Source organism: Thunnus thynnus, chromosome 2 (genome assembly GCF_963924715.1).
Source record: "Thunnus thynnus chromosome 2, fThuThy2.1, whole genome shotgun sequence".
Classification (NCBI taxonomy): Eukaryota; Metazoa; Chordata; class Actinopteri; order Scombriformes; family Scombridae; genus Thunnus; species Thunnus thynnus.
In genome coordinates, this window is record NC_089518.1 from 11,797,201 (window position 1) to 11,816,769 (window position 19,569).

The 19,569-nt window shown below is 39.3% G+C and overlaps 1 protein-coding gene across 1 annotated transcript in view; it reads right to left on the reverse strand.

Moving 5' to 3' along the window:
* arvcfb (ARVCF delta catenin family member b) overlaps positions 1–19,569 on the reverse strand; it is a 239,117-nt gene that overhangs the window by 182,806 nt on the left and 36,742 nt on the right. The window contains exon 2 of the mRNA XM_067603116.1: positions 6,239–6,323. The gene's annotated coding sequence lies outside the window, so the exon portion shown is untranslated. The remainder of the gene's footprint in view (positions 1–6,238; positions 6,324–19,569) is intronic.

The following is a 19,569-nucleotide window of genomic DNA, read 5'->3' on the forward strand; positions in this document are numbered from 1 at the left end:
TTTTAATACACTGTATGAATTTCTTGCAGAAACCAAATTTCTCCATGACTTGATAAAGATACTCCCAGCCCACCGAGTCAAATGTATTTTCAGCGTCTAGACTCAACAGGATTGCGCTGATTTTTTCATGGTTTATTTGTTCTATTATATGGAGACAACTCCTTATGTTATCCTGAGTCTGTCTATTTCATATAAAACTGTTTTGGTCGCCATCTATTAATACTGGTATCACCTCCTCCATTCTTTTAGCCAATATGGATGTATAAAGTTTGAAATCTTGATTCAAAACATTGATTGGCCTGAATCAATTGCATTTCTTTCTATCGTTGCCTTCTTTAAGGATAATAGATAAAATGGCTTCCCTCCAAGATGGAGGCAGAACTCCCTCTTTTAGAATGTGGTTGAAACACTCATGGAGTAAAGTAAGGGTGTTGCTTGCTCTCTCACTGACTTGTACCACTCAGCTGGGAACCCATCGGCACCCAGCGATGAAATTGCTTCATTAATTTCCTCAATAGATATTTCTATTGTGAGTTCATTGTTATATAATTTTCCAATACAGGGTAGCTCTAACTGGTTTAGAAAATTGTTCTATTGTATGTGCCTCTGCTTTATCCAGCTGAATGTACAAGGACTTGTAATATGTTTCAAATGCTTTTTGAATGCCGTCCAGTTTACATGTTATTTTGTTAGATTCGGGGGTCTCTTATCTCATGAATAGTATTTTCAGCTTGTTATTTGTGTAATCTCCAAGCTAACAGCTTTGTTGCTTTTGAACCTGTCTCATAATATTTTTGCCTCATGAACCTGAGCTTTTTCTCCAACTCTTCACTATGAATTTTATCTATTTCCTGTTTGATTGGTCTCATCTGTTGCAGTAGAAGGGGGATTTTCACCTTACTTTGTAACTGCTCTAATTCTAAGAGTTTATTTTGTAAGTCTATCAGTCTTTGGGCTTTTATGGTCTGAAAGGTCCTTTGTACCAATCTTACATTCTTTAAGTCTATGTTTTTCAGAGTTATATGTAAAAAAATAAAATAAATAAAAAAATCAATTCTTCAATGTACATTATGGCAGGCAGAATAAAAAGTGTACTCTCTATCTTGTGTATGGAAATCTCGCCATATATCTATCAACCCTAAGTCCTGTAATCTTTTCTTTATCCAGATTTATAAGTGAGTTCTTTCCTCTTTTGGCTAATTGTATCTAATTTTGGGGTTAAGGATCATATTTAAATCCCCTGCACAAATGAGAACACTAAAGGTTTTGCAGGTAATTAGGTTGAATATTTTTTTTGAAAAATGCCTTATTGCTCCCAGGAGGGAACCACTTGCACATTGGAGAGGATGAAAAATTTCACTAGCCTATCATCATTTTGGAGCTTAACTGAGAAACCACATCCAATTTCTCATTTGAAAGCCAGTGTTGCAAATCCCACTGAAATATGGTCTAAATGTGAAAAATCGTCTTTAAATAGTCAATGAAAAAACATTCACTTTTGAACCAGTTTTGAATGTCTTCACCAGTTTTAACGCCTTTTCAATGGGAAACTGCTCACTAGGATGGTAGTCAGTATTGCAGTCTCTCCTCCTAGCTTAGTAGCCAGTGCCTCCTCGCCGCCATCTTCGTCTGTGTTGGTGTTTTCCCGTACAGTCATCTTCTCTAGCTAAATCTCCCTTTTTTACCTCTTCTTTGTGACCTAGAACTAGAACTTATCTTTTCCCCCTTCCATCTTCCAACTTATTTAGGTCAATTTTAGTTTTTATTACTTGTTGAATTTAGGGGGCTTAGCTAACCAGTATAGCCATCAACGATTCTACACCACCAGTAGACCCCGGAATTGTTCTCATTAATCGTGTGAAATAGGCAGGGAGGGTACTAAAATAAAATTCAATGACAGTGTAACTGCACTTTAGAAAAGTATAACTTTAATAAGTCTCTTCTATCTTAATTATTTGGGCCACTGCAGATCACTTGGCTGTGGGCCAGTGTCCTCTTCCTTCAAATGAAAACAAAACGCCAGCTTTTCAAAGGTGTGAGGGAGAGAGAGAAACAGAGAGAGAGAGAGAAAATAAAGTAGTGCATTAGTGAGAGAGCTGGTAAGTCCATGGCTATAGGCCCGTTGGCCCTTAGAGACACTCTGTGTGTCTCCTGGCTGAGTGTGCCTTATTAAAAGTCCTCCTCTACACATTCAACACCACTGTCAGGAAAAGTAACTTCAAAAGTTTTTGGAACAATTTTCATTTCCATGCAGCTGAAGAGCAGGACAGAGCTGGGCCAAGTTATTTTGCTATAATATATGCCATTTAGTTATCACTTTTCTCCAAAGTAGTATAAGCATGGGACACCCCAGCCTAGTGTCACCATTTTCTGCTGAAAATGTCTGCATATATACAACTTTTACATATATCAAATGTGGTCTGAACATCAGAACAAGAATTCACATGAAGTAAATTCTACCATTTCAAATTGTCATGTCTACCGTCCTAATTTTACACCAAAGAAGAGATTCTGTAACATATTTAAGTCTCTATAATTACATGGTCTGTTAGTTGTGCTGTCACTTTTGAACATGTAATAAATTGGTTAATTTCTGCATCAGTCTGTGGGCATTTTTTCCTGGCACTATTTATCTTGCCTATATGTACTTTACCTAGTGCTACATCTTGAAAAGCCTGGATTCAAGAGTGCAAACCCCTTTACATTTGCTTTCCTTGACTAATAATAGCTCTTAACAGACCATTATGACCTGGAAAGAGAGGGTTACAGGAACGTTGGGGGAGACCGAGACAGCATTATCATTAGTGAGCTAATCTGCTATCATGTTTTCTGCTGGCTGACCGCTGCTGCCTTGTTGTATGCTTTATTAAAAATGTTACAATGGACACATTTCAGCAGGAATAGAGAAAATGAAAGAAAATGTTGTTTGCTGTCTATCACAATAGTGTGCTGTGCCCTTTTTATTATCTGATATTTGTTAAGACAGACATTTTGAACAGAGCCGATGGAAGTCTTTTACTGGGTGACAGACCCACACATTAAAGGAATGAATGTGATTCTAAAGCTGTAATATTTAGACAAAAAAATTTGTTATTTGGAAGGGATCCTTAAATGTGGTATGTACTGTAAATAAATGTATATAACACTAATTTTGGAGGGAGGTTGGTTTGCTACAGTTCTTTAGTTTGTTTTTCTCATATTTCTTGTTTTTAACATTTGAATATTTTTGCATTCTTAAAACCACAGTTTGTCAAAACTAAATAAAGGTTCAAGGTAGAGAAATGCAAGAGAAGGAAGCTTTATACTGCATTTTTCCTTTGCTGTAAAAAGTTTTACTTATTTTTCAGGGGCAGTTGTGTTGTACACTTCTTCACTAATTACCTTGTACTGCAGGATAAATACAAAAACTAGCGAGTAGTTACTGACATGTTTGGCTGTCTCCATCTGTCGTGTGACCCTCACTTAGCATGTGGTAGTGGTGCGATGAGGATCTCCTAGCTTAAGCCACTTTAGAGAGTCATGTCATGGATTTCATCATATCTTAAATATTATGATCTGCATTACAGTAAAGTGATGTAATTTTCTGAACTTACCAGACTGTTCTAGCTGTTCTATTATTTACCTTTACCCACTTAGTCATTATATCCACATTACTGATGATTATTTATCAAAAATCTCATTGTCTAAATATTTTGTGAAAGCACCAATAGTCATTCCTACAATGTTGCTGCAATATTGATATCTAGGTATTTGGTCAAAAATATTGTGATGTTTGATTGTGTCCATATCGCCCAGCCCTATTCTGAAGTTCAATTACATAAAACCTGAGAACATGAGAGTTTAAATGACTGAGCTTGCACTTGGAGAAGTCATAGTAGTCCACACAATGCTTGCACACACAGTGACAGTCAACTATAATTGGTCCCTTGTCAGAAGATTAATATGCATTCCTGCACTATTGAAATGGCCTTTCTTAGTGAAGCTCCAGAGAGTTAATTAAACTGATGCCATTTTGGAAGGCTAAGGATTTAAGAATAAAATGACCTTGATTTGAGAGGAGGGGCTCCTGGATGGATGACTACACTGTCCTTATGTCAGTACACTTAACCTTCTCTGACTAGCATTTACTCAGTGAGGGTTACAAGCTGAACTTGTTGCACCATGAAATTTTCTGCAGGTATAGTGAAGGCTGATGTGCACATTATATTTAACTGAAGGGCAGCTGCTGAAGTTTTATTGAGAAAGCTCACCCTGAACATGGTATTTAAAGAGAAAAATCTCCCTGGGTAAGATTCCTTTCAGCTATGATCACACATACAACGCTCAAATGCAAAGAACAGCTGTGTGTTGGCTGCTAGTGACACAGAGAGCAAGAGGTTAAAGGTCGTTCTGTTGCAATGCAACTGTAATACACTTTTCATACCAAAATTAATGTGTATTTGCAGGTTTTTTTAATGTGGGTAAAATTGCCAGTAGACGAGTTTGCCTTTCTGGTTTTTTTTCCTAGTGTGTCATCTTCGACGTCACGGCTAGCAGCTTGTTAGCATGGCTAGCATTGCCATACTGTAGCCCATAGACTGTATAAAAATAAGGTGTAGCCGCTGTGTTTACGGCTTAACAGCACCATGCTGGGCAGGTGACAGGTGTGTTTACTCTGTGTGTGCTCTGAAAGACATCAAGGCACAGATATAAAGTCACACAGCTGATGGACTGTTACTGTAACACTAACTCTTCAATGCAATAGCTACAATTGTCAAGGCTGAAACACAAACACACACACACAAAGTTTGATGCATGCCAACCACAACCAGACTACTGATAATAACTCATATGGTCATATTCTTATAAATATGCTCTGCAATGACGGCCTTATTTTGCTTATGCTTTACAGTACATTTATTGCTAATGTGTTATAATGAAAATTCTTAACAGGTCTCCTGCTAGGAATAAAAAAATTGCTTTGATAAATAATTGAATCAAAAGCCAATTTAAGCCAATCTGCTGTAAACAATCAGTCCACAGATGGCCACTTATTCCCACCTTGATGAATCATAAAGGAAGAATTTTTAGGTCTTCAGAGAGGTAGAAAATGAAATATGAATTCATAAAAAACAAACTAACAACATTTGTGCTTTTAGCTTCATACAATAAAATGTTAACAGGCAGTGAAGCAGCAGATGATAGTGAGGAATCACAGTGTGGTTTTGTCCCAGCAGCCGTGCCTCTCAGGGGATAGTAGAGTTGGAACTGACCGAGGGAGAGTCACAGCCCAAGGGAGGTGGTGGAGGTGGGTTAATCTCCCATCCCTGTGCTTTCAGTAACCACATGTCAGAGCCTGGCTGCCTTCACATTTTGTGCAAAATTTTTTTGCAAGTCTTTAAATCTTCCCCTCATGTCAAGACTTAAAGCTGATATCTCATCCGAGGCCAGGTTGTAACTCAGCTCTGGTGATGTACTGCTCCCACAAGAACAGCCAGCGCAGTAGCTCAGTCCCATTAAACAAAAAAGTACAAGACCGCGACAGAAACAAAACATGACCTGGAGTTGGGATCTACTTTTTTGTCAGCCAAACTACGCAAATGACCGGTTTTAGTTGCCAGAAACAAGATTAAGCTCAGCAGCAAAAAGGAACAACTCTGCGCTCTAGTAAATCAAGGGCTAAAGAGAGTCCTCTTGTCTAGTCACCAAAGAGAAGGCTGGCCGTTTTTTTGTTCTTTTTTTTGGAAACCAAGCTTCCACAAATAGGTTCAACTTCAGTTTAAGGCTCCTGGGCAACCAACATCAAGGCCTGAATTGTTTGTCAGGTGGCATCAGTACATCAGTACTTTTGTACTTTTTCGGAGAATATTTTTAAGAACCAAAGTAAAGAAAGAAAGTAGCAGTAAACCAAAGAAAGTAGCTGACAAAATCTTGGGCAAATACAGCAGTTACTTAGATCTTTGTAAAAAAAAACAAAATATGATATAACAGCAAAGATTATGTCTGCTTTAAAAACGCACTGTTTTATGGCTGTAAATGGGGACATAGCAGCACAAATAACTAACTTATTCACTTTATTCTCAATGACAAACTGAGCTCCATTGTTCCAAAAGAGATGTCAGCTATTCAGATAGTCAACTACATCTCAAATGTTTTGAAATTCACCTATGAATGAACCCCACTGTTGGACTTACTGTAATGTAAATTTACTGGAAACAGTATACTCCAACAAACCTGTTTGAAAAGAGGATGAACTCACCTTTGGTTGAGGAGAAAGACCCATACAAATATCAGGGCAGGTTGACATTTATCAGACCAGAGCCACAATACTTGAGCTGCTCCACCTGAAAAACAGAGAAAGATGTGTAAGCCTTCTAGGAGTAAATACAACATTTACACTGAGGAAGATACAAGCTTTATTAATGTACCTTGTCATGATAATGCAATGGACTTGTCTTGTAAAGGTGGTATAACTGAAGCAAAATCTGATTTAAAGTTTACATTTCTGCCATTTGCCATGTAGTCTAAAATCCCTGTGGGCCTCCATTTCACCATGTGCATTGAGAAATTAATGTGACTTCCAACAACCTACAAGTACAAGGCAACCACTGTGTCATGAACCAAGCAGAAATGGCCCAAGGACAAAGGTTTTAATAAAGTTGAAAAATTGATAACAAATGACAAAAGTTGCAAATAAATCCCAACATAAGAACTAGAAAAAGTAGCTACCAAAACCCAGACTCAAAGTGAGGTCAACTAAACAATTAATCAACTAAAGCTTAAACTAACAGAACAAAACTGAACAGAACTGACAAATCATTTTTTTTGTTTTTTAACAGCAGTTGGTAACCACTGTGTTAGGTGCGTTACTGCCACCTTCTGCTTTGGAGTATGGACCAAGATTTAATTCTACCCATTAATCCTGTCTGATTAACTCAAAGAAAATTCTACTGCTCGACCCACTTGGCAGGTTCATTAAAGTTTTTATACTGAGTTCCTGAACTGCAGCCTTCCTGAGTTCTTCCTTCATATGCTGTCTTTGTTGATCGTACTTATTACAATCTATGATTACATATGTAATAGACTGCTCAGTCTGACAATGCTGACCTGATAAATGACACACAAGGGGGTTTATTTAAATATAGGCTACCCTAAGACAGAAACGGGGATATTTACACAAATAACATTAAATATCTAACAAATCTAAAGATACCCAACAACCTATCGAAATAGAAAAATCATTTACAAATGAGGAATTAGCTTTAATCAAACATAATTACAAAGCCAACAAAGAGGGATTTTTAAGAATGTCCAGAATTAAGTTCCCCCTTCTTGCATGTCACTATTGGCCTCCTCCACTTCCTGTGGGCTGTGGTCTTTTGCTAGAAAAGCTCGGTAAGAGAACAACAGTAAGTATTAATTGCAAATTAAACATCCATGAAACAGAATGTCAACTACAATGTATGCACCCAATATTCGAAAACAAACTGTCATGAATTGAATTAAGTGTGAAATATGAAAACAAACAACTATGTATAGTGTCATCATTTGGAAAATATTTGGGTGCATAATGTGACCAAATATCAAGAAAAATACTAGTGGTGGATGGCAACTGGTGTGGCGCCATACACTGTATAAACAATGAAAACTGAAATACCTATCAGTCAGTACTATTAATACAATGCAGCAGTACAACTGTAGTTCTCTTTCCATGGTGATATGTAAATGGATGTCAGTTATGTTTAAGACTCAATCGATATTTCATAAGATGATTCACCCAGGACCAATGGATAACTGCTTTAATCATTTAAATTTAAATTAGAGTTTAAGGCTTGTCTACAAGCATGATTTGTAACATCCCAACAAGTGTGGAGCCAATCATGGTCTAGTATGCAACTTAAACACATGTAATGTGGGAACTTGAAATCTGCAGATACACTGAGAATTGACATAATATTTTTGTACATATTTGCATATTCATAGATTCTGGATTTTTCACTGAGGGAGGGGGAGATGTAGGTAATTGAATTTTTTTGTGGAAAAACCAAATTAGACACAAATTATTATTCAAAGCTGAGTATTTCTATATCTTAAAGTATGTGAAGAGGGATTCTTTAAAGTACTGGTAATAACCCACCACCATTTAATTACTTGATTTTACGCCCTGCACTACTCCATGCTTTCATTTGTCATGTAATCTTGAAAAGTGCTTTACATGAATGAAATGTATCTATTATTAACCTTTACCAAATCTCAGTTGAACTAAGGAGCCAATTAGCAAACTACAATAGGAATTTGGACCAACGAACAAGCTTGTGCCCAATAAGTGAACAATAATGTGTGTATTTTAATATGAGTGTTAGAATCGTACTAAATGTAAGAAAGGCCAAGTTTAGACATTTGTACACTTTTCTTTAACAGAGAAAACTAGAAAACCTGTTTCTTTTGGAATGAATTGGAACTGTAAGGTATCTCTAAGCGGACTATATTTTCCATTCCTTGTAAAAAAAAAAAAAAGCAAACTTCAAAAAGTAGATTTTGTAGGATGACACTAATTTTGTTTTGGTATTGGATATATTTTTATTAAAAAAAAATCTCCCAATGGCTTAAATCAGGGTGAGGCAGGTTTCACTGCACGTTTTACAGACTGACTGAAGCTGCTGAGTAAAGCCCCTCCAGACATGTATCATTAATAGTAACATCAACATATTGATTTGCTGTGGTCAAAGAATAAGCTCCAGCATATCTGAGGTTGACAGTATTGACTGGCTGCTATCAGATCATTTAAGACTGACTTTATCAGTCTGCTGCTAGTCTGAATATAGTGAGGATTCTGGAGAACCTTTGAGGCATAACACATACCCTGAACAGAGAGGAGGAGTGATAAAGTTGCCTGAATAAAAGCTATGAGTGCCACCTGAGGACAGCAGCAGCAGAGTCGGTGTGGCGGCATGGGGTGGTGAAGCTCATGTCCTGTTTGGTCAGGGGGCGAGACCACGACAAGATACTGACAGAGAGAATACAGGACCTCCAGCTGAGTACCTGACATATCTCTCCATCCCTTCCTCCCTCCCTCTCTCTCTGTCCTCACTCTGAGCTCTTTAAGTGTTTCTACCTACCTCTCCATTAACTGTGCTAGCTGAGCTCCATGCAACCGGGCCACACTCAGAGAGTCCAGATGTTGCAGGCATCCACAACATCAAAGGAAAAGATAGCAGAGTATCCAAGTAATCATGAGAGGGATTCTTTGACTGATCTAACTGTGTCTCATTTAGGTCCTTTGCTACAAAGTCATATTAAATAGTCATGCATTTTCTGGCGAACTGCAGAGAAAGAGGAGCATATTCAAAAACAAATTTTCAGCAAATCTCAAAAACCTGTCTTGTATGGAATATGACGACATTTACGATTCCTGAGAGGCCTGCAAAGGAAAACTGACAGTGCATTCCTGGTATTGCTCATTCTGCAGGATCTTTTATGTGACACCATTAGAGCTAGAGCTTTTTTCTGTTTTGTTTTCACAAAGGGGGTGATCAATGCTTTATGAAAATAACAAACAAAAAAAAAGGTTCTACAGAGCAAGCAAATACAGACTTAAACTTCCTTTTCAAGATCCCCAAGGGGCAGATTAGTTATAAACAACAGCATCTTAGAAAACTGATCCAACAATCAGCGGCAGCATTGGGCTGAGTCATAATTTTTTCACCAGTGCACACTGCACAGTAGCGCCTGTTACTGTGAGAGTTGACATTGGGCATCAGACTCAAAATAGATGCAAGAAACTGGAGCCTGGAAAATGATCACATTACAGCATTGTTGGGCTTCTATAAAAGCAGATGACATATTTGACTGTAGTCCTGCGGTGTTTAATGGTGTAGAGGGTTTTCTTTTTGTTGTCACTGAAGCAGTCTCTGATGCTCATGTTTCATTGCCCTGGAATCATTGCCTTTTGCAGATATAAAGCAACAGCTTGATGTCAAAACAGTTTGCTATCAGCCTTCATATCATCTGTAACCACATGAGTTTAAGGTCCTTGTAGTGCTCTGATTTTAATGAGCAAAAATACATCCGCACACAGGCCTACTGTAGACTTAAGAAGGAGTGGAAACATTATTCTGTTTCTATTGACTTGAAGTGGTCAACAATACACACCCCCTACTGTCTCTCTTTCCCTCCCTCTCTTCCCCTCACACACACACTCACACTAGTCAGGGGGGCAGGCAGCTTCCATAAATAGAATGGAAAGTAGGCAAGTGGCTGCTGGGAGTGGCTTTTACTGGGAATATGATCGATTAAAAAGCAATTTGCTCCTCCGCTCGGGCCCTGCACTCCTAAATGACAGCACCCCACGGTCCAGATGGAGCTCTGACGGCTTGAAGGAGCCTGCCTGCCCCCCCACCCCCCACCCCTACCCCTCCACACACACACACACACACACACACGCCCTCTACACACACACACACACAGCCTCTACTCCTAAGCCTGAGCCTTGGTCACAGTCTGGTAGGCACCTGGAAAGCGACCAGGCAGAAACATCCAGGCAGCCCCTGCTGGTCTGACAGAAAATCTAGACTCTGTTCTAACATATAGAGTATTTGAAAAAGATGAAATAGAGGCGAGAGGGCAGGTTAAGACAAACAGGAACAGAACGATGCACAGCGCAAACCCAGACGAGGCATGAACTTGATTCAGTTTTCTCTGTCAGGGTGCACTGGACCAACACCTGCCTGTGCTGCAGCTACTGCACGCAACACACAACAACACGCAATATGGTGACGTTTGTAATATGACACCGAAATTGTTACTTTATAAAAACAGCATTTGAGATTGCAACCTTCAAAATCAAGCAGTTTGCTTCTATTGGAGTACACTGATGTTTCAGGTCTTGATATTATTATAGCTTGGAGATGAGGAAAGAATACTTCCCATCCTGAAAAAAACGTCTCTTCTGCTAGTTTATACAACTGAAGAGAATAAACTTCATCGGGGTTTGATGATGGGAAACTCATCTTTACCCTGATATTTAGAGAGGCTGATAATACTGTACCAGCTCATTTTTCATAAGCTTGTGCTGACAAATTTACTAATTACTTGGAAAAAAGTAGGAATGCAACCATCCGATTTGGTATAAAGGCTGATACTGACCTCATTAAGCAGATCCGGTATCAGCCTGACAATCCACATTAAATCATTTCTTTGTCAATGTTATTATTAAATTAAAGCGTTTTCACTGCCACCTACATTCTTCCAATAACAGCAGAACATTTTTTGCACCATAAGAATCCTAGGCCCAGATACCCTTATTTTAAATTTGGGGAAAGGAGAGCAATTCCTGTGCATACAGTATGTTAAGTACTTCTGATTGTTTTCCCTGATGTCACCGCTATAGACAATGCATCCCTTGGCCCCAAACATGCTGCTCATGTGTCTGATCACCTGCTGGGAACAGGGGCTGAGGTGAAGATGATATGGAAGGATGGGAAGGGGACCATATGGGACCTGGCTGTACAGTTTGGCTGGCTATGTGAGAGCACTTATCCAGAGATTATCCATTGGTGATACTGTGATACCAGACAACATAATTATCTGTGCTTCCCAGGTCGTGGACATGTGAGTGGATAGAGAAAACAAAATTATATATTTCAAAAATCTCAATAAACCTTACAAACTAAATGTAGAGCAATGATAACATTTACCGTAAATTTGATCGAACTAGAGGGTATATTTGTCCCTCTCATCATAAAATTCAGCTAAATTAATGTCTTTACCCTGCACATCCTGGTAAAAACTGAAAAGTTTATATTTTTATTAGTTTCATAGCTAAGAAACACTTGTCGTTTAATGATAGACATTTCAGATCCAGATCTGTCAGCAGGGGTTCTGCTGCAAAAACATATCACTGACAGAGCTAACAGATAAAAACTATTTTGAAGTGCCTCGGAGGACGTTCTCTGTTTCCATAGGAACACAGGTAGTAAGTGATGCTGCTGGTGGTGGAGACATTATACAGCTAAAAACACTATCGTGGTTTCTCACCTGAAACCTGCTTTTACATCAGCTACAGAGTTAGAGATCACTTTAGAGAGTCCGTCCACCACTTTGGTCCAGACTGAAATATCTCAACAAGTACTTGACAGATTGCTATAAAAGTTTGTACAGACATTCATTGTCCTTAGAGGATGAATCCTAATGTCTCAACATCTACTTGGATTGGCACAATATTTTTTATAAACATTATTGTTCCCAGATGATGAATCCTACTGATTTGGTGTTTCTGTGACTTTGCCTCTAGCACCATCATTAGTTTTACATTTGTGGTTTTTAGTGAAATGTCTCAACAACTATTGATTGATGACATTATGACATTTGGTACAGACACACAGCACCCCCCCTCAGGATGAATTGTAATCACTTTGGTCATCTCCTGATTTTGCATCTAGTGCCATCATTGGCTCAAAATTTGAATTTGTCCAATACTTTTGTTTTATGACCAAATGGCTTCAAAACTGATGACATTCCCATCAGCCTCAGCTGTCCTCTGTGTTTAGTGCTAATTAGCAAATGCTAACACAGTAAATGCCATACATCAGCATGTTAGCACTGTTATTGTGAGTATATAAGCATGCTGATGATAGCATTTAGCTCAAAGCACACTTTGACTAAGTACAACCTCTGTTAAACTGTATGAATCTACAGGCCAAATAAAAGGCACAACTAAAACCTACTTCTAGAGAGGGCTTGTCAATGAGCATTGGTTAATGATCACATGGAGCATGGAATGAAGCTTTTTATCAACATCTATCATATTTGCTGCATTGATTTTCCCATATGACACAAGATTCACACCTGCACTAAGTCTACTTTTCTAGCCTTTCAGCAACACTTCCCCCAATTATCTTCACTGTCTGCAGCTTTTGGCTCCAGCAGAGCTTGGCTTCAGACCTCAGACTTAGTGGCTGGAGGTTAATTGATACTGACAGATGACGTAACATGGAAGTCATTTGCAGGAGGATCTGGCTTCTTTATCAATGATGGTAGCTACTCCTCACACACACAGTTAAGAGGGAGGGAGGTAACAGATGTGAAGGCTTATGTTCCCACATGCACAGTGTTAGGGGCTAATGACTACATTCATGCCAAAGTTGTAAATTATGTAAATTATGTAAATGAACATTGTTAATATATAAATGTAAAAGTAATACTTATCATCTTTCATTTTCAACAGGGGGCTAGCTGTTTCCCCCTGTGCTAAATCTTGCTGCTAAGCTAATCGTCTCCTGGCTGTAGCTTAACATTTATCGTACAAACACTAAAGTGATATCAATCTTCATCTAACTGTCAGCAAGAATAAACTATATATTTACCAAAATGTCAAACAGTTTCTTTAAGTTTGCATTATTTGCATACAAATGAGGCTCCAACTTCACTCATCTAAAGGCTACTGGACCTTTGCTGCCAAGAATCGAACACTTTAACTGATGTCTTTTGTCAATGACTCCATGACCTTGCATGGTTGATCAGGAGTCTCCCATGAGTTCACTGCTAATGGGATCAAGGGATAGTGGGGTTGGGGGAGCAGGGGGTCTTACAGGATTTCAGTGAGGACAAACAACCAGAATTAAATCCCCTCTGGAGAGAAAGAAAAACCATCAGAAATTGTGTTCCTTCGTCTTTCACCCACTCAGAGTGGCTGGCTGATTGATATTCTTATGAATGTTAATACTAAAGCACCTCTTCCAAAGCTCACCTTGATAGAATTGATTTTCCTCAAAAATAATTCAGCCAAGGCATAATGGAAACTAGTAAAAGTGCCTCAAAGGCTGGATTTGATGGTTGTGAAGTGAAAAAGTTTCTTGCATGATTCCCTTTAGTGTAAAAATTACTCTCTGTAGACTGCAGATCCAATCTTCCAACTATGGAACAGATTTAATATAGGTACATCAGCTTTTGACTTCATGACCTATTGTCTCTTGCTCCATCTTCAATCATAAAACATTCAGATTCAAGGGCTCGCGGATTAATAAGAAGCTTATTGCTGCTGTTGCAGAAAATCCTCAAAACACTCATTTCATTTTTCTGTTCTTAAATTAACATAGTTCTTTATGCATAATTTTCTGACTCTGAGGCCTCACAAAATGCATGACAAAAGAAAAAAATACATGACTGTCGATCTGAAAAATAATGCTTTTTCTTTTTTAAATCGATCCATGAAAAGTCCTGTCAGGGTCTCCATCTAACTTCTGATCTCACGTCTGATAGGTTAGAAAATGGATACAGCAAGAGAGAAACGTGCACTGACACTTCCACTTGATATGGCATTAAAAGCTACAGCCTTCCATTATGGCTTATGGATTAGCCAGTTGAAGCTCTCCCACACACACACACACACACACACACACACACACACACACACACACACACACACACACACACACACACAGAGCTTTCTCTGGCATAACCAACGTACAATAGATGCCAAGTCTGCTGCCTGCAACAAAAGATGGAAAGAATTAGAGAAATGGAAATGGTGATTCAACACTGTTATGAAAACTGGAGCGCAGCGTGCTCTGACAGAGTGAAAACCCATTCAGACGGACTTAATGCGCCGTGGAATCTCTTCCCCACCCCGACCCCCCTATCTGTGGCACTCAAAAATGCAAACAAATATCCACTGTATTGTCCCAGAGTTTTTACACATACACACACACACACACACATACACACACACACACACACACACACACAAACCCTTACACCCACCCTCCCTTTGCTCCCAGTCTGTCTGGCTTCCTACATTTAGAATTCAATATTTAATTGCCGTGTCGCCCCAGGTGATTAGAATTTGTCGCAAGTTTGAAAATCTCAGATATACTGTAGCAAACATTCTGGAGTCAAATATAAAAATGAAGAAAGATTTAGGTTAGGATTCAGGTAAAATTTCCCTTGTGAAATCTATACTTATCACAAAAGAGAAGCAGGCGACTTTGAATTAGATTTTTAAATTGCCCAAAAGGGGCTGCAACTCAATATCATGTCCCAAATATTTTGCACATTCAGTGCATTTAAGTCCATTTATATACTCAGCCCACTTCACCTCACCTCTCCTTTCACACCAAATAAAGTTACACCATATTGAATTCTCCCCATAGAAAGTGCAAGTACAGACCTTTCTGACATCTATTTAAGCCTTCAGCCATATATCTAAGTCTGGAACACATCCAGGAGCGTTAAATACCTGTGCAGAGGCAGCAGCACTGCAACACTACAGAGGAGATTGGTATTCAGAGTGGCAGCTTCCAAATAGCCCAAACTATTACATAAAGGTAAACAAACCACATTGTGCCGAATCATATCAGCTCTGTGCTGCAGCAGGTGGATAAACTGACAAAGGCTGATCTGCTCATCAAATGGTATAATATGTTTTTCAGTATTATCAGTCTCTGTGGTGTAGGACAGGCCGAAAACTGCAAAGATCGAAGCACAAAGAGAAAGACAATAAGAGAGCGGGAACAGAAAGATGGCAGAGGCAGACAGAAAATGGGCCAAACAGCTCAAAGTGAGCTGTGAAGTTTTCAGTGATTGCTTCCTTTGCTGGGGTAGCAAAGCAGACCAAACTGTAGAGTAATGTATGGTAGATGATGTTTCGCAGTGGCTGTCAAACCTTTTTTTGGAAATCATAGCACATTGCTCAGATAATGAGTTTGGATAAAGGAACACACCAACACACACGCACACACATACGCACACACACTTTTTGTTAGTGTTGTATAAGCCACAGCAGTTACATCCAATTTAAATGGTGTCTGCAGCCTCCCAAGAGAGGGAGTCCAAAATGAGAGTGGTGGGAAGAGAAGGTATGGTGATGGAGACGGGAATAGTGGAAGACAGAGATGGAAAGAGATTCAATGGTGGGAGAAAGGAGAGAAAAACAAGAAGGATATAAAAAAAAGATGGAGGAAGGGATAAAGGAAGTGTTGATGGGGATTTGGGGAGCGGTAGTGGACTTCCACATCTTGTGGTTATCCCTCCTGAGGGAGATTTGTGGCAGGATGTCTGTGCTGCTGTCAAACATCATCAACATTCTCCTTCTCTCTGGAAACAAGAGTTGTGGCTGTTTATCCATCCAAATCCTGCAGGACTGTTCACTCACTGTAGATCTAAATGAAGTACATGTTCAAAAGCTGTCTCTTGTCTAGTTGATTGCACAATCTATACAGTTACACAGTCATACAGGGTGGCATGGTGGCTTAGTGGTTAACACTGGCACCTCAGAGAAAGGAGATCCATGGGTTCGTATCCAGTGGCCAGGACCCTTCTATGTGCAGTTTACACATTCTCCCTGTATGTGTCCTCTGAGTGCTCAGGTGGAGGCTCCAAATTGCTGGAAGTGTGAATGGTTGTCTGTGTATGTCGGCCCTGTGTTGTTGCCTGGCAACCTCTCAAAGGTATACACCACTTCTCACACAATGTGAACCACACCCATGGAGTACATCTGTACACCACTCCAGCAAGGTGAGAAGTTACACTGGTTGATTTGGCGACCCCCATGGTGGTAACAAGTGCGGTTTGATACTACAGCAAACACTTTTTTATACAACAGAAGAGCAACAAGTGTATCTATTTACAGTGCATTTTTGATGAACCATTGGTCAGTGCTAATCACAATGACAAACATTCTGTTTCATGTGGCTTATTCACATTAAAAGCCACCCTGTGTCTCATCAGTTGAACACTTTTAATGTGAACTGCAGTAGGCTGTTCAATCGCATTAGCAGTAACTTAACACAACTCTGATACTGTGTGTACAGAGCAAACAGTAAAGCTTAAGTAGGCAATTTGAATCCAGCGAGAGAATAGCAGACTCCACCGCTACCAATAAAATCTACTAAATAGAGAATTATTTCCTGAATGGGAATACATTGAATAGCTATTGCTGAAAAACAGCCAACCATAAATAGGATCAAAAATGGGGTTAGATTTTATGAAAAACTTAATGATTATAATTTTAAATTACTTTTATATCTCTAAACTACTCCTTAATAGGAAAGGTATTACAGCCCAACTGATACTGGATTGATAATGAGATTTGACATTTACAAATACTTTATAATATACTGTATATCTTCCAGTATTCATTTTGTACATACTGTAAACACATGGCATACATAAACATTTTCATTAGTGTTTCTAATTAGTTTTTTAATAACTAAGATCATGAAAAAGCATGTTGTACAGAAAAAACATACTTGCTTGTGCTCTCTGGTTGACAATCAGGCTTCTTGGCCGACATATACTTCACATCGATATATGCATATCTGCAATACACTAATATCAGCCAATACTGTGTATGGGTCTAGTTTCTATATACAGTGGGACCATGAGATGAGAGCTACACAGTTACGCAAATGAGAAGACTTCTTGAAATGAAAGACTGTCCTCATACTCAATACAAGCATCCACCTTGCTGAAGTGTCCTTGAGCAAGTCATGTGATTCCTACAAACTCAATAGAAGCTTTTTTGTTGGCTTACAAGTGTGTGAGTGAAGGTGACTTTCATTATCTGGAATATTGGGTTGTGTGATTAACAACTTCCCTGGAACTTGAGTTGTCCTTGTGCACTAAACATTGAAATAGAAAATGAAACTATTTGTGCAGTATTGAGGTTGAAAAAGGTCACTACTGTTCTCCCCTCCCCTCCAGAGACATTCAGCATTTACAGGAAGTGAGCATTAGCATTTTGACTTATAGCTACTCTCAGAGTTGATGCACAATGTTGGGCCTGAGTACACAATACACAATAGAAGCCCATAAATCATGTTTTTTTCTACTCTGCTGGTAGCCACATTGTTCTGCTGCTTTTCACTTGCTGGTTTGAGGTACATGATTCATTCTAGCTTGAGTACCAATCATGTTGCAGCAACAGGCTGGACATATGGCAGTGGCTCTATGTACTTGGTTGCTGATGAATACTGCCTCAGGTTTTGGATAACTTTTCTGCTCACAGGTCGGAGTCAGTCTAATATAGTTAACATAGAGACATTTGTTAGATCACAGATCATAAAACAAACTTCCAGTTACAGTATAGACCTTATTGTGCTGTAAATGTACGGTTAAGATACAAATAGTTTCTTCATTTGCATGTAAACCCACCGCTCCTCTTCCACCACACGTAGATGACACATCTTCATCCCAGTTTGGAGCTGTGCACACTCAACTGTGGCTAATTTATCTACGAGTCATTTTCTCCAGGCTCTTAAACAACGGCGAAGCAGAACAAAAGTCTGTCATGTGTGACGTACAGTACAGTAACGTAGACTTAGCCTGTGGAAAAACTGCCTCCATTTACTGCATCAAGAAGGGATAAAACGCAGCCCGTGCCACTTAATTTATGATACAGAGAAAATTAATGGGTGCTGACAAGCTCAATAATTTTTCAGAGGCAACAGATAACAGTTATAATTATCAGCCGTGGAATTAAATAGTCAGTGGAGAGACAGTGGGTTCTTACAGTGGTGTGTATGCACGTGTGTGTGTGTGTTTATACAAGTGTGTGAATGTTCAATATCGTCCGCTGGCCAAAGCCAGGCCCCATTAATGGCAGACCTTGAGTGTTAATGTGATATTGTTTGGTTTATTACAGTCCGGTGTCTGCCAGGACCCTGACTACAGAAAGCTGATTTCATGCCAGCACTCACTCTGTCTTTCTCTTTCTCTGCCTCCGCTGCTTGACACAAACATATTACAAGAGTCTTTTTCCTGAACCCACTGTATTGCCAGAGAACAACAGCTCAGCTGTAGCCACACGCTGTGAGGAGCTGCCATTTTTTAAGGCTGCTGAATGCCTTAGTGTCAGGAACTGATCATTCACTGCGTTATGATTCATTACCCCCAGTCGTTTAAGGCAGTGGTAATCGATGGTTGTGCTTCTGCATTGCGAGCTCAGTCGTGTTGATGGGTTTTAAAAAAAAGCTTTTTGGTGAGAGAGATACAGATAGAGGGAGACAGAGAGAGATACAAAGTAAGTATGAGCAAGCTCAGCATCAAAACAAGCCCTTGTATTTATTGTCTGTGGCAGATGCCTGACTTCATAGTGACTTGCGTGCTGCTTCACACACACTCCAATAGGCTGAGTCCATAAACAACATAAAAGAAATGGACTCTTTCTGGGCACTATGAGCATGCCAGGCCAGTCACACAGGAAAACACAACACCTCTCCTGGTAACTTGTGTTGTATATCTCTCTCTGTGTCTGTGCTCTAAATCTATTAGTCAGAGAAGAGAGATTGTGGAGAACACAGCTGCCCTCTATGGGTGTGAAAACATTCCAACATGCTATCAGGGAGGCAGTGATTTCTTCTGCTGCTGCTGCTGCATCATGGCTGGAAGACACAGAGAGGTGCTATTGTTGGATCTCAGGTATTTAGCACTATTTAGTCTGCTTATCTTGCTAATGTTGCCTCCCCCCAACCTTACTGCAGAATCATCAAATGTAGCTCCAGCCGCATGGAAAAATAGGAGGATTTCTTGACATAGTACAACATATTTTTATTGCTGGAATGTGTTCACATCATTTTTTATGCTTTTGGAATA